Source organism: Lithobates pipiens, unplaced genomic scaffold (genome assembly GCF_037356315.1).
Source record: "Lithobates pipiens isolate NorthernLeopardFrog02 unplaced genomic scaffold, aLitPip1_a1.2 Scaffold_16, whole genome shotgun sequence".
NCBI classification, from domain to species: Eukaryota; Metazoa; Chordata; class Amphibia; order Anura; family Ranidae; genus Lithobates; species Lithobates pipiens.
The window spans coordinates 184,392,787-184,408,831 of NW_027507748.1; the positions used below are offsets into that span (position 1 = coordinate 184,392,787).

Sequence of the window (16,045 nt, forward strand, 5' to 3'; positions counted from 1 at the left end):
ACGCATGTATTCAATTCATTTTGATTCATGTATGTATCTATTTCATTTACAGTTTATCTACTAGATATACCAACTACTCCGGAGGAAGCTCATTTTCGGAGCGAAACATGTTGAGTGGTATATTATATAAGCTCCATAAACTGTATCAAAATTCTTAATCAAAGAATGTGATTAAGTGTTTTTATGTATTTTTACATTGGTTTGTATCTTTTGTGTATAATAAAAATTGGTGTTATTTTTATTCTATTTTCTTTTTCTTGATATCGTTTCCATTATGATATATCAGCACCTTCAAAGTCCCTAAGGGTTAGATCCCTTGCCCCTGTCGTGTGTTCTTTCGTATATATTAGAGGATGTGGTGCTAATAATCATCCAAGTTATACAGTAGGTGCCGCCGACATTGTGTTTCCAGCGCGACAGTATTGCGCTGGTTCCCGGCGACAGGCTTCTCTAACCAGCGCGATCCCGTTGCGCTGGCTGCAATAGGAAAATGACAATGTCGCCTCACTCATGAAGCCTGCATGCCTTCTCGGGGGCATACCAGGACCTTAGGTCTGGCAGGGATTTTAGGGGAATCCCCTTCACGTGGGGTCCCCCCAAAATCCATACCAGACCCCTATCCGAGCACGCAGCCCGGCGGTCAGGAAAGGGGGTGGGGCGAGCGAGCGCCCCCCCTCCTGAGCTGTACCAGGCCGCGTGCCCTCAACATGGGGGTGCCTTGGGGAAGGGGAGCCTCGCGCCCCCCCCCACCCCAAAGCACCTTGCCCTCATGTTGATGAGGACAAGGGCCTCTTCCCGACAACCCTGGCCAGCCATTTGACTCTAGTTTTTACTAGATATTCCTATCTGATTGGATCTGCCTATCGCTCGGGCCTGATCACCAAAAAACTTGGGAATTCCTTAATGTAACATCTCCACGTACGCCTACTTTGTATGCTCTCCTGAAGGTACATAAGAATCCCCTGAAACTTCCTGGGCGCCCTATAGTGTCCGGTAACAGGTCTTTAACTGAAAAGTGAGCCAACTGGTTGATGACTTTCTCAGACCTCATGTTGAGGGATTGTCATCGTATCTTCAGGACACAAGAGACCTGCTCAGGGCCCTGGATGGCATCGTCATCCAACCGGGCTCTTGGCTGGTCTCTTTGGATGTGGAGGCCCTCTACAACTCCCTCCCCCATGACCGGGGCTTGGCAGTTGTAGAGGGCTTTATTAGTGAGAGTACCAACGGTTCCCCTCAATACAATGCATTCATTTTGCAATTGTTGGGCTTTATCCTGACTAATAACATCTTTTTATTTGGCGATTCCCACTTCCTCCAGGTGCAGGGGGTGGCTATGGGGACCAAATGTGCACCCTCATATGCCAACCTATACCTGGGGGGGTGGGAACGCAGCCTATTCTATTGAGGTGATATGCAGGCCTATATGGAATACTTGCCGGTATGGCGTAGTTTTATAGATGACATATTCTTTATCTGGTCGGGTACACAAGCATCTCTGCTGGATTTTCTGGAAAGCCTTAAAATCAACAATTTCAACTTAAGCTTTACCTATGAATTCAGTCAGTCTAGACGGACTTTTCTAGACGTCCACATTTTTGTAGAGGAGGATGGGAGTATTGGTACTACTCTCTACCGGAAACCCTCATCAGGGAATACCCTGTTACATGCCACTTCCTCACACCACATCACCCCTGGTGACCAGTGTCCCATATGGGCAATATCTGCGATTAAAAAGAAATTGCAGTTCTAATGCAGATTTTGAGAGAGAAGCCCAACTATTATTTCATCGATTACTACAACGCGGCTACAGCCGTAGCTGTCTTAAAAAGGCATACTCTAGAGCTAAAAATCAACATAGACATTCTTTGCTACAAAAATCCAAAACCAAACGTCAATGGGACTCTGGAGTCAGGTTAGTTACGACATTCTCGGGCCAACATAAACAAGTTCGCAACATTTTGAATAAATATTTTCATCTTCTCAGGTGATGGTAAAGTGGCCAAACACTTAAAACCTTATCCAGAGATTAAATATCGACGATCTCGGTCCCTGAAGGATAAGTTGACCCAGAGTCATTTTTCTTCTTCAGAGGTAAGGGCTTCAACCTCAAGTTTAGGCTCTAGACCATGCCATAGGTGCAGCTTCTGCAGGTACATCCATGCAGCAAGCACCTTTACCCTACCTAATGGCCGTAGATTTAAGCCCAATTTTTCTGTTAATTAACAATCCACGGGCATTGTCTATATAATGCAGTGTGAATGTGGCGCGTTTTACGTTGGTAAAACTAAAAGACAATTCTTTTGTAGAATCAGAGACCACGTCTCACTCATAGTCAAAAAACGCATGGAAACCCCAATAAGTCACCACATTGGCATGAACCATGGCTTTGATAGTAAGAAAATGCATTTTTTTGCATTAGAGTATGTTCCCCCGGGCCCCAGAGGGGGCAATTATGATAGAATTCTGCTGCAACGAGAAACCAAATGGATATATGAATTATCTGCTTTGCAACATCCTGGATTAAACGATGCGATAAGTTTCAAATGTTTTTTGTAGAGAGGGGCCCTTTTTTTTTTTTTGGCAGCTTTCCTATGACCTCTGATATGGACCGCCCTTGCATAAATTTTTGGGTTCTGACCTTGATCCCAACATATTATAATTAAGTCGAATGGGACGTACAGGTGTATTACCAATATGGTGTGTAGGTGAGATCACATTTTGGATATATATTATCTACATCATAAACGTGTTTCAATGCTCTTTTTTTGATTTTTTTTATACACTTTATTGTATCTTGTACTTTTAAATCACTTTGTCTTAGTGCTAGTTAATATGAATTTATATCTACGCATGTATTCACTTCATTTTGATTCATGTATGTATCTATTTCATATACAGTTTATCTACTAGATATACCAACTACTCCTGAGGAAGCTCATTTTCGGAGCGAAACATGTTGAGTGGTATATTTTATAAGCTCCATAAACTGTATCAACATTCTTATTTAAAGAATGTGATTAAGTGTTTTTATGTATTTTTTACATTGTTTTGTATCTCTTGTGTATAATAAAAATTGGTGTTATTTTTATTCTATTTTCTTTTTCTTGATATCGTTTCCATTATGATATATCAGCACCTTGAAAGTCCCTAAGGGTTAGATCCCTTGCCCCTGTTGTGTGTTCTTTCCTATATATTAGGGGATGTGGTGCTAATAATCATCCAAGTTATGCCTCCTTTTTGTATACTGTGCTCAAACAGTTCGGGGGAGTCCTCAGGAGGACATGCTGGGTCTAGGGAAGGAGTGACTGATGCCATTAAGACGAAGGAAGAGGATGAGCTGGCAGCTGCTTTGCCAGTACTGTGAGCCTGGGTGAGATAGGATGAGGAGGATAAGGAGGGCTTGGTCATCCACTCTACCAATTCTTTGGCATGTTGCGGCTCAACACGTCCAGCTGCCAAAAATAAGGACAGGTATGTCCCATGGCCATGTGCTGGTGACGATGCACAGCATCCACGACCAGCTCTGTTGACTCTAGACACAGAGCCTGCTTGCCCTCTTTTATTGGCTCGTGACTGTCTGCCTCTCCTTGTTGGCCTTCCAGACATATTAATTGACTGCAGGGAGGTGAGAACACCAGCAATTGGGGTAGCTTTAGGTGCACACTGAGCAGATGACACAGTACACTGCCCGTGGTATAGGATCTGAAGAACACAAGCAATTGGGGTAACTTCAGGTGTATAATGTGCAGGTGGCACAATACACTGACTGTAACTGCTGCAGCTGCCTGTGGTATAGAAACAGAACAACACCAGCATTTGGGGGTAGCTTCAGGTGTATACTGTGCAGGTGGCACAATACACCCACTGTAACTGCTGCAGATGCCTGTGGTATAGGAACAGCACAACACCAGCAATTGGGGGTAGCTTCAGGTGTATACTGTGCAGGTGGCACAAAACACCAACTGTAACTGCTGCAGATGCCTGTGGTACAGCAACAGAACAACACCAGCAATTGGGAGTAGCTTCAGGTGTATATTGTGCAGGAGGCACAATACACCGACTGTAACTGCTGCAGCTGCTTCTGGTATAGGAACAGAACAACACCAGCAATTGGGGGTAGCTTCAGGTGTATACTGTGCAGGAGGCACAATACACCGACTGTAACTGCTGCAGCTGCCTGTGGTATAGGAGCAGAATAACACAAGCAAGTGGGAGTAGCTTCCGGTGTATACTTTGCAGGTGGCGCAATACACCGACTGTAACTGCTGCAGATGCCTGTGGTATAGGAACAGAACAACACCAGCAATTTGGGGTAGCTTCAGGTTTATACTGTGCAGGAGGCACAATACACCGACTGTAACTGCTGCAGCTGCCTGTGGTATAGGAACAGAACAACACCAGCAATTGGGGGTAGCTTCAGGTGTATACTGTGCTGGTGGTGCAATACACCGACTGTAACTGCTGCAGATGCCTGTGGTATAGGAACAGAACAACACCAGCAATTTGGGGTAGCTTCAGGTGTATACTGTGCAGGAGGCACAATACACCGACTGTAACTGCTGCAGCTGCCTGTGGTATAGGAGCAGAATAACACAAGCAAGTGGGAGTAGCTTCCGGTGTATACTGTGCAGGTGGCACAATACACTGACTGTAACTGCTGCAGCTGCCTGTGGTATAGAAACAGAACACCACAAGCAATTTGGGGTAGCTTCAGGTGTATACTGTGCAGGGGCCACAATATACCCACTTTAACTGCTGCAGCTGCCTGTGGTATAGGAACAGAATAACAACAGCAATTGGGGGTAGCTTCAGGTGTATACTGTGCAGTTGGCACAATACACCAACTGTAACGGCTGCAGCTGCCTGTTGTATAGGAACAGAATAACAACAGCAATTGGGGGTAGCTTCAGATGTATATTGTGCAGGGGGCACAATACACCATCTGTAACTGCTGCAGTTGCCTGTGGTATAGGAGCAGAACAACACCAGCAATTGGGGGTAGCTTCAGGTGTATACTGTGGAGATGGCACAATACACCAACTGTAACTGCTGTAGCTGCCTGTTGTATAGGAACAGAACAACACCAGCAATTGGGGGTAGCTTCAGGTGTATACTGTGCAGGAGGCACAATACACCGACTGTAACTGCTGCAGCTGCCTGTGGTATAGGAGCAGAATAACACAAGCAAGTGGGAGTAGCTTCCGGTGTATACTTTGCAGGTGGCGCAATACACCGACTGTAACTGCTGCAGATGCCTGTGGTATAGGAACAGAACAACACCAGCAATTTGGGGTAGCTTCAGGTTTATACTGTGCAGGAGGCACAATACACCGACTGTAACTGCTGCAGCTGCCTGTGGTATAGGAACAGAACAACACCAGCAATTGGGGGTAGCTTCAGGTGTATACTGTGCTGGTGGTGCAATACACCGACTGTAACTGCTGCAGATGCCTGTGGTATAGGAACAGAACAACACCAGCAATTTGGGGTAGCTTCAGGTGTATACTGTGCAGGAGGCACAATACACCGACTGTAACTGCTGCAGCTGCCTGTGGTATAGGAGCAGAATAACACAAGCAAGTGGGAGTAGCTTCCGGTGTATACTGTGCAGGTGGCACAATACACTGACTGTAACTGCTGCAGCTGCCTGTGGTATAGAAACAGAACACCACAAGCAATTTGGGGTAGCTTCAGGTGTATACTGTGCAGGGGCCACAATATACCCACTTTAACTGCTGCAGCTGCCTGTGGTATAGGAACAGAATAACAACAGCAATTGGGGGTAGCTTCAGGTGTATACTGTGCAGTTGGCACAATACACCAACTATAACGGCTGCAGCTGCCTGTTGTATAGGAACAGAATAACAACAGCAATTGGGGGTAGCTTCAGATGTATATTGTGCAGGGGGCACAATACACCATCTGTAACTGCTGCAGTTGCCTGTGGTATAGGAGCAGAACAACACCAGCAATTGGGGGTAGCTTCAGGTGTATACTGTGGAGATGGCACAATGCACCAACTGTAACTGCTGTAGCTGCCTGTTGTATAGGAACAGAACAACACCAGCAATTGGGGGTAGCTTCAGGTGTATATTTTGCAGGTGGCACAATACAACGACTGTAACTGCTGCAGATGCCTGTGGTATAGGAACAGAACAACACCAGCAATTTGGGGTAGCTTCAGGTGTATACTGTGCAGGAGGCACAATACACCGACTGTAACTGCTACAGCTGCCTATGGTATAGGAGCAGAACACCACAAGCAATTGGGGGTAGCATCAGGTATATACTGTGCAGGTGGCACAATACACCACCTGTAATGGCTGCAGCTGCCTGTTGTATAGAAACAGAATAACACCAGCAATTGGGGATAGCTTCAGGTGTATACTATGCAGGTGGCACAATACACCCACTGTAACTTCTGCAGCTGCCTGTGGTATAGGAACAGAACAACACCAGCAATTGGGGTATCTTCAGGTGTATACTGTGCAGGAGGCACAATACACCGACTGTAACTGCTGCAGATGCCTGTGGTATAGGAACAGAACAACACCAGCAACTGGGGGTAGCTTCAGGTGTATACTGTGCAGGTGGCACAATACACCGACTGTAACTGCTGCAGCTGCCTGTGGTATAGAAACAGAACAACACAAGCAATTGGGGGTAGCTTCAGATGTATACTGCGCGGGGGCCAAAATATACCCACAGTAAGTGCCCGTTCACACTACCGCGACACGACTTGCGCGCGACTTATCGACGCGACTTTCGACGCGACTTCGACGCGACTTAGCGCGACTTCGACGCGACTTAGCGCGATTTACAAGTCGCCTCAAGCACAGGCGACTTTGCCTATGGCCAATCAGCGCTACTCAGCTCTTGTGACATCATTGTTGTTTCCTGTCGCTTCTTCCTGCTTCCTGTCGTGTGTCTTGTCCTGTCACCACAATGTTGTCATTGCCTTATTTGATGAGAGCTGTAGTAACTGCTGGTGTGGCAGTGTTAATGGAAGAGGAGGAAGAGAGGAAGCGAAGGATGAGGATGAGAAGACGACGCCGCTACTGGATCCATCCAATTATTGCAAGTAGAGACAGTAGAGGCCAATTTTGGGCCATCTATGAAAATTTGCGTGTTTTTGAGGACAAGTTTTACAACTATACCCGGATGTCAATTGCAAGGCAAGTACATATGCTAATAGACTATTTTGTCCCATTTATTTTTTATTTTTTGAAAGATATATTTTGTAGCATTTAACGTAGAGAATAAAATGGCGAAGATTGATATTCAGCAGAATTGTTTGTCATCTACCTATGCTAAACATCAACTGGGGTGATCGGCAAGCTTGCATGTATCACATTAAAGCGGTGCGCTGGCTGGCTGGAAGGTGAAAAAAGTCCTGCTAGCCGCATCTTTGGAGCAGTGAAGGAGCGGTGTATTCACCACTCCTAACCACTCCTACCCATCAAAATCAATGGGACAGGGCCGCACAACCGCTGGCAAAGCGCCTCTGCATCGGCACTACCTTTTTTCGGGCGCTAGTGGGTGTTAAAACCACCCCGCAAGTGCCCCCAGACCACCGCTAAAACGACGGTAAAACGCAGCTAAAAATAGCAGCCTTTTACCGCCGACGGCCGCACCAGCCCAGTGTGAAAGGGGTCCTAGAGGCATCAGATTTGCATATGTTATTACATCGGTAATAGTGTAGCTACAAATGTCAGATATTTCTCATGTAGAATATATCAAATTACATTTTTTATCCATTTTACAGTTTTGATGAATTGCTTCGTCTAGTTTACAACCATCTGGAGCGACAGAACACCTCATATAGGAGGAGCCTCTCACCTACTGAAAGATTGATTATTACGCTCAGGTAAACTATCTATTTTTTTGATGCACATTACCATTATCACATTGTTATTATATGTGCAACAATCTAGCCTGAGCTCATTTGTCTTGGCTTCTCCTACGGGTCATATGAGTGCAATTATTTTGCAATCCTGTGCCCCTTTTCAGTGCAGAGTGAACAGAAGTCCACTTTCTGCAGATATCACGAAGATTAGTTGAGACAGCGCATCATCCTTCATTCGCCAGCAGCTGGCTGGACTGATGACAGTGGCAGCCTCTCAGCAAGCTGCTATCCACCCCTCCACATTGAGCGTGGGGGATCAGAGCAGCTGAGAGACAGCACCTCCCATCTTGGGGAGAGGACAGAACAGAGACATAGACGATGTATGTTGACTCAGTTCTGTGTGAAGAAACAGCAGTGGACAGTTGCATCATTGCTGCGATGTTGCATCCACCTAGGTACGTAATTCTTCCAAATAAAAATATTGTTGAAGAAATATTGCAAAATTTATCACACCAACATCCTTTTTTTTTGAAAAAAACTTTAATAATTAGAACAATATATAACCAAATAACAACAAAACAGAACATATGTTTATTTTTAAAATCTCACAGGTTTTGGTACACTGGCTCATATGGTGAGGAGCTGGTGGAAGGCATTGGTGTAACATTAGCTGAAGTTGCTGATGTCAGTGGGGATGGAGAGGGATAGGGTATAGGTGGATGGGCAGGATTAAGGGCATGTCCATACTCATTGGAGTAGGGACGGAAGTGAGGGGGATAGTAGGGATGGGTTCTGGGTGGTGGAGGGGTTGAGTACGTGTAGTAGGGTCCGGATGGTGGTGGTGGTCCAAACATGGAAGCGGATTGAATAGGATCATTTGTAATGCTCGCTTCTATGAGATCCATCACTGATTTTTTTACATCAATATTCCTCTCCGGCGGTACTCTTTTTAGCATTTCGGCGACCATGATTCCAAAACTATGGTCTTCCGAATGCAGCTCGTCCAATTTCTGGTTCATCCGATCAACCAGTTCCGAAAATCGTTCTAGGTTTTGTGAGTTACTGCCCCTTGCTGGTCGACTTCGTTGTTGCCGGAGTCGGATAGGCTGAGCCGGCTGCTGACTAGTGGAAGCCTCTCCCTGGTTGCGGTCCGCTTCTTCACTTTGCTGTTGTTCCAGCAGCAAAGGATCATCCAGGGAAATGGGCAACGAGCCTTCCACTTCTTGAGAAGCTGCCTCCTCCTGTGCTGCATCCTGCCGTTCACCAGCAACTGGCCAACTTGATTGTGTTCTGCAATAAACATATAAAAGAACAGTTACCCCCTTCTTATTTGAATTGTATAGTATCACTTTACAACTATGTAAGATTTTATCTTACTCTCTCAGCTCCAGGAAAGGCCGCAGAAACTCTAGTTCATCTGCGTGAACATAGGGGACAATACGCTTTCCTCCAGATCCACTCCTGGCCTCATTCAATTTGCGTACGTAGCGCGAAAAACAGTCACGCAAACCCTTCCAACGGATTTGTAAGATTGATACTGCAAAACATAAATAGGAACATAAAATGGTTTATGTCTTTTGTCTTTCAGATACCTGGCAACCGGTCATTCCCTAGTTAGTCTACATTATGAGTTCATGTTGGGCAGATCAACGATCAGCTACATTATCCGTGACACCTGCCAAGTCATATGGGATGTGCTTAACAGCATGGTTATGAAACGGCCTACACAAGATAATTGGCGTGATATAGCAGAAATATTTTGGCGTCGGTGCAATTTCCCAAATTGCCTTGGAGCTATAGATGGGAAGCATGTGCGTGTCGTTAAGCCTGTTGGTAGTGGAAGTATGTTCTACAATTACAAAAAATATTGTTCTTTTGTACTTCTTGCTGTTGTCGATGCAAACTACTGCTTCACCTATATCGATATAGGATCCTACGGAAGTAGCTGCGATTCGCGTATTTTTGCAAATTCCTCATTTGGTGAAAGGCTACGATCTAATCAGCTAGATATTCCTGAGAACTGTCCTCTTCCTGGCACAACTGAACCCCCAATACCCTATGTGTTTGTCGCAGATGAGGCTTTTGCATTGTCGCAACACCTAATGAGGCCTTACTCCAATAGAAATCTGACAACCCGCAAGAAAGTCTTTAATTACCGGCTGACAAGGGCAAGAAGGATGGTTGAGTGCACGTTTGGAATTCTTGCCAATAAATGGCGTTTGTTACATACGCCTATCGCATTAAACATTGAAAATGCAATTACTGCTGTCAAAGCAGCTTGCGTGCTGCACAATTTTGTACGGGTACGTGACGGGTACCGTTTTGAGGATTCCCTTATGCATGACTTGGAAAGTGCACATATGACTGCTGCAAGGGGATCCTGCGATGGTGCCACTGTTCGTGAAAAGTTTGCATCATACTTTATTTCACCGGCCGGTGACTTAGAATGGCAATTGGATGCCATTTCCTAACTACATTGCTCACTGCTTTGCATCTAGAATTTGCTAATGTGTTATTACGGTTATAATGTTTTCCTGCTATGTCATCTTTATTTCATGTAATAAAAATGATATGTTGGTTATTTTTTTTTCTATAATGTAATAATAAAAGAATCATTCATTCACGATCATTCATTATTAACATTTATTAACACTAGCAGTTAGCATCAGTGAAAGAATACACAAAAGTGACGTGGCAGGTGACGTGGCAGGTGACGTGGCAGGTGACGTGGCAGGTGACGTGGCAAGTGACGTGGCAGGTGACGTGGCAGGTGACGTGGCAAGTGACGTGGCAGGTGACGTGGCAGGTGACGTGGCAAGTGACGTGGCAAGTGACGTGGCAGGTGACGTGGCAAGTGACGTGGCAAGTGACGTGGCAAGTGACGTGGCAGGTGACGTGGCAAGTGACGTGGCAGGTGACGTGGCAGGTGACGTGGCAAGTGACGTGGCAGGTGACGTGGCAAGTGACGTGGCAGGTGACGTGGCAAGTGACGTGGCAGGTGACGTGGCAGGTGACGTGGCAAGTGACGTGGCAGGTGACGTGGCAAGTGACGTGGCAAGTGACGTGGCAGGTGACGTGGCAAGTGACGTGGCAGGTGACGTGGCAAGTGACGTGGCAGGTGACGTGGCAAGTGACGTGGCAGGTGACGTGGCAGGTGACGTGGCAAGTGACGTGGCAGGTGACGTGGCAAGTGACGTGGCAAGTGACGTGGCAGGTGACGTGGCAAGTGACGTGGCAGGTGACGTGGCAAGTGACGTGGCAGGTGACGTGGCAGGTGACGTGGCAAGTGACGTGGCAGGTGACGTGGCAAGTGACGTGGCAAGTGACGTGGCAGGTGACGTGGCAAGTGACGTGGCAGGTGACGTGGCAGGTGACGTGGCAGGTGACGTGGCAAGCGACGTGGCAGGTGACGTGGCAGGTGACGTGGCAAGTGACGTGGCAAGTGACGTGGCAGGTGACGTGGCAAGTAATAACACCATGAATTTAATAAAAAGGTTAAACTTACATTTGTCACTACGATCGGTCGGCAGCATTGTTTCCCAATCTTCGAAAGTCAGTCTACATATTTCTAACCAAGCACTATCCCTCTTGGATTGATCCTTGTAGTCGGGATCTTGCTTGTTATATATGCAGGGTCGCTGCCTCACATGTCTGATGAGGGATTCATTATCTACTGGCTCCCTGTGCTGCACTTCTCTGCGGCCTCGGGATGACATGTTCTTCAATCTTCTCACAATCACAATCACAATCACTTCTTTTCTTCTTCACTTCACCTACCCACACTTCACACAGGAAGTGATCAGTGTATGGGAAGGGGGAGGGATGCCATTGTGTTCTTCTTCCTGTTAAGTCGCTTGGTTACAGACAGCGATCCGACTTGTAGGCGACTTGTATTGAAATGTATGGGTACAAGTCGCCTATAAGTCGCCTTGAAGTAGTACAGGAACCTTTTTTGAAGTCGCTCCGACTTGAGTAGCGGTCATTAAGACGGCTCTCATTCACTTTAATGGAATTACTATTGTCAAGCGACTTGGGGCGACTTGCGGTCTGACAAGTCGTGTCCCAAGTCGCGGTAGTGTGAACCGGCACTAACTGCCGCAGCTGCCTGTGGTATAGGAACAGAACAACAACAGCAATTGGGGTTAGCTTAAGGTATATACTGTGCAGGTGGCACAATACACCAACTGTAACGGCTGCAGCTGCCTGTTGTATAGGAACAGAACAACACCAGCAATTGGGGGTAGCTTCAGGTGTATACTATACAGGTGGCACAATACACCCACTGTAACTTCTGCAGCTGCCTGTGGTATAGGAACAGAACAACACCAGCAATTGGGGTATCTTCAGGTGTATACTGTGCAGTGAGCACAATTTACCCACTGTAACTACTGCAGCTGCCTGTGGTATAGGAACAGAACAACACCAGCAATTGAGGGTAGCTTCAGGTGTATACTGTGCAGTTGGCACAATACACCAACTGTAACGGCTGCAGCTGCCTGTTGTATAGGAACAGAATAACAACAGCAATTGGGGGTAGCTTCAGATGTATATTGTGCAGGGGGCACAATACACCATCTGTAACTGCTGCAGTTGCCTGTGATATAGGAGCAGAACAACACCAGCAATTGGGGGTAGCTTCAGGTGTATACTATGGAGATGGCACAATACACCAACTGTAACTGCTGTAGCTGCCTGTTGTATAGGAACAGAACAACACCAGCAATTGGGGGTAGCTTCAGGTGTATACTTTGCAGGTGGCACAATACAACGACTGTAACTGCTGCAGATGTCTGTGGTATAGGAACAGAACAACACCAGCAATTTGGGGTAGCTTCAGGTGTATACTGTGCAGGTGGCACAATACACCGACTGTAACTGCTGCAGCTGCCTATGGTATAGGAGCAGAACACCACAAGCAATTGGGGGTAGCATCAGGTATATACTGTGCAGGTGGCACAATACACCACCTGTAATGGCTGCAGCTGCCTGTTGTATAGGAACAGAATAACAACAGCAATTGGGGGTAGCTTCAGGTGTATATTGTGCAGGGGGCACAATACACCATCTGTAACTGCTGCAGTTGCCTGTGGTATAGGAACAGAACAACACAAGCAATTGGGGTTAGCTTCAGGTGTATACTGTGCGGGGGCCACAATATACCCACAGTAACTGCTGCAGCTGCCTGTTGTATAGGAACAGAACAACACCAGCAATTGGGGGTAGCTTCAGGTGTATACTATACAGGTGGCACAATACACCCACTGTAACTTCTGCAGCTGCCTGTGGTATAGGAACAGAACAACACCAGCAATTGGGGTATCTTCAGGTGTATACTGTGCAGTGAGCACAATTTACCCACTGTAACTACTGCAGCTGCCTGTGGTATAGGAACAGAACAACACCAGCAATTGAGGGTAGCTTCAGGTGTATACTGTGCAGGGGGCACAATACACCCACTGTAACTGCTGCAGCTGCCTGTGGTATAGGAACAGAACAACACCAGCAATTGGGGGTAGTTTCAGGTGTATACTGTGCAGGAGGAACAATACACCGACTGTAACTGCGCTAGGTTCAATCACAAGAAATCTAGACACTGTCCCTGCCTATCCTTCTCTCTATGAATGCCGCAACACACTACACAAGGCCGCCGCACAGATGGCCTTATATAGTGTGGGGCGTGTACTATACCCCCTGAGCTATAATTGGCCCCAGGCATCCTGCCTATGGCAAATTATGGCTCTCCTTGCTGACGGTGCTGTGATTGGCCAAGCATGTGGGTCACAGTGCATGCTTGGCCAATCATAAGCCAGCAATGCACTGCGATGGTGCAGTGCATTGTGGGCCGTGAATGCCATGTGAATATGGCGCAAACGGCCCACAAAGTTCTGGCTTCGCCGAATGGGCGAACACCTGGTTTTCAAGTTGAACATGCGTTCGTCTCGAACACCTAGCTCATCGCTAGTCACCACTATTTCTTTTGGCCCTTCTGTGAGGACCTGTCTCCTAGGTTTAGGGGATGTTTTATCCCCTACTAAAGTTATAAGTACTCTACTTACCCTATTATTGCACTATGCAAGGAAACTTATTATACTTTCAAGGAAGAATACTGCATCCCCAAATGTAATATCTTGGAAAGCTGTAGTTAAGAGGGCCCTTCTCTTACATAGAGCAACTTACACTAATAGAGGAGTACCTCACAAGTCTCCAATTGAATGCACTTTGTAAGATTTCTTATGATTGATTAATTCTCACACTTAACGTTATATACCATGCTGCTCTACTGCCCTTTTGATTGCTTGCTGTATGAGTCATGCCTTTAATCACCCTATTGTTAGGACTAATGTTACTTTTGTGCTTGATATGTAGAGAGGTTCATAATTCCTGGATGTTTCCATTGTGAATAGAATATGCTGTACTAGTGACATTGAAACACATTGACCTATAAATTTGGACCTACATACCTCTATCTACTTTGTATATTGTATTTCACACAAGTGAATTTGGTTTGGTCCATTGGGGTATATACTGTATCAGGTCTATAAAATTGGAAACACTGATGTTTTTACAAATTCATGTGTATATACACAAATGTTTTTTTATTAAGGATTGTAAATCAAGTTTTTTGTCTTTTATCATAAGTGGTTTGTCTCATGCCAGTGCCATTAAAGTCCAACATTGCTATAGCTATCTTTCCTATAAACTATTTTGCTTCAGTTACCATGGATGTGGCACAGTGGAGGTCATTATGTTAGATATGCATAAACGTCAGTAGGGTTCAGCATTGTGTTCAGGAAATCCGATTTACAGACTTCTCACTGAGTTTGCCAAACTTTCTACCTCTACAGAATTGTTTCATACTTGTACATGAAAAAAGTATTACCTGAAAGAATATAAAATATAAAAACTACTTTCTATTTTAAATATTAACCAAAATCAAATATATATAATATTTAATTATGGAATATTATATATCAGATTCTTAATGTCTGCTGATGTATTTTGCAGTTGTATTGCTATTTTATGTTTCTGTTCCTTACTAAATTAAAAAAAATGATCTACATATACAAAATTATGATAGAGATATTCATAAGTGGAACTCTAATATATATTATTTTTCTACAGCTTAAGCTCAAACCCAATTGTCTTAACTATTTGTGCTCTTAGTCCAGGAAATAGCCAAACTTTGCAATGGCTGAAAAACTGAATTTTCACACCGCAAGATAAGAAACTTGCAAGGTGGATTGGATTGGAGACATAAAAAAAAACGTAATTTATAAAGAAAAATATCTAAACAGGCAGTAGACTTGCTTAAATTATTATTTTTTTCAATCAAAGGCATATCTTACCTGGTCACTTAACAGAAAACTTCACTTTAGGGCTTTGGTGGTTTTCCCAGAAGCACTTGAAAGAAATATGTTTAGCATATTTACAAGCTTAGTTATTGCACTCAGTGGACAAAACACAAACACGTCTTGACATTTCAGAGGTAAATAAAGTAAGATGCAACATTCATCATTTTAGAGTAGTTATAAAGAAATAAAATATTAAAGTTTAATTTACAGTACAGTGTAAGTTTGCAAAAGGAATCCCATGATGCTCAACTTTTTATCACAATGCAGAGATACAGTTTATGATAGGACCAGGGGCACAAACATGGTTGGACTACTCCAACCATACTAAATGTTTTTGAAACATAACAAATTTAAAAAGAATAATAGCAATAATGATTTTCATGACACAGCATTTTCTATTTTCAAAGACAGTGCTGATACAATTTGGTATAACATTTATGTGGTAATATAATGTTACCTTAGCAGAATTGTTAATTTTATCTTTGTCAAAATAAGATGTTGTTCAAAAAACAATTGCAGCACTAGAAGTGACACTACAAAATTATTTAAATAAAAAAAATGTTAACATACAGTTTTAACAGCTGTAACAAAGGAATAATATAAATAATTGTTTTCATACAATCCAAGCACAAATTGCAGTGTTACTGTAAATGTACTGACCCCAATTTATAAGACATCAAGGTACACATAGAAAATTGTGATCTCCCCAAACGTGGCCCTTGTGACTTGAGAAACAGGCACCACCATCACCAGAAAATCAAGATGGAAAACTCATTAGACTGTAGGACCTCATTACATAAAAAAGGGCAATACACACTTAGAACTTTAGTCCACAGGACAATAC

General features: G+C 44.6%; 1 long non-coding RNA gene across 1 annotated transcript; it reads left to right on the top strand.

Moving 5' to 3' along the window:
- Positions 1 to 7,539: 7,539 nt before the first annotated feature.
- On the top strand, positions 7,540 to 10,472 carry LOC143982253 (uncharacterized). The gene is made up of 2 exons (XR_013274420.1): positions 7,540 to 7,870; positions 9,438 to 10,472. It is a non-coding gene; the product is annotated as an uncharacterized LOC143982253 (long non-coding RNA).
- The last annotated feature ends 5,573 nt before the right edge of the window (positions 10,473 to 16,045 follow it).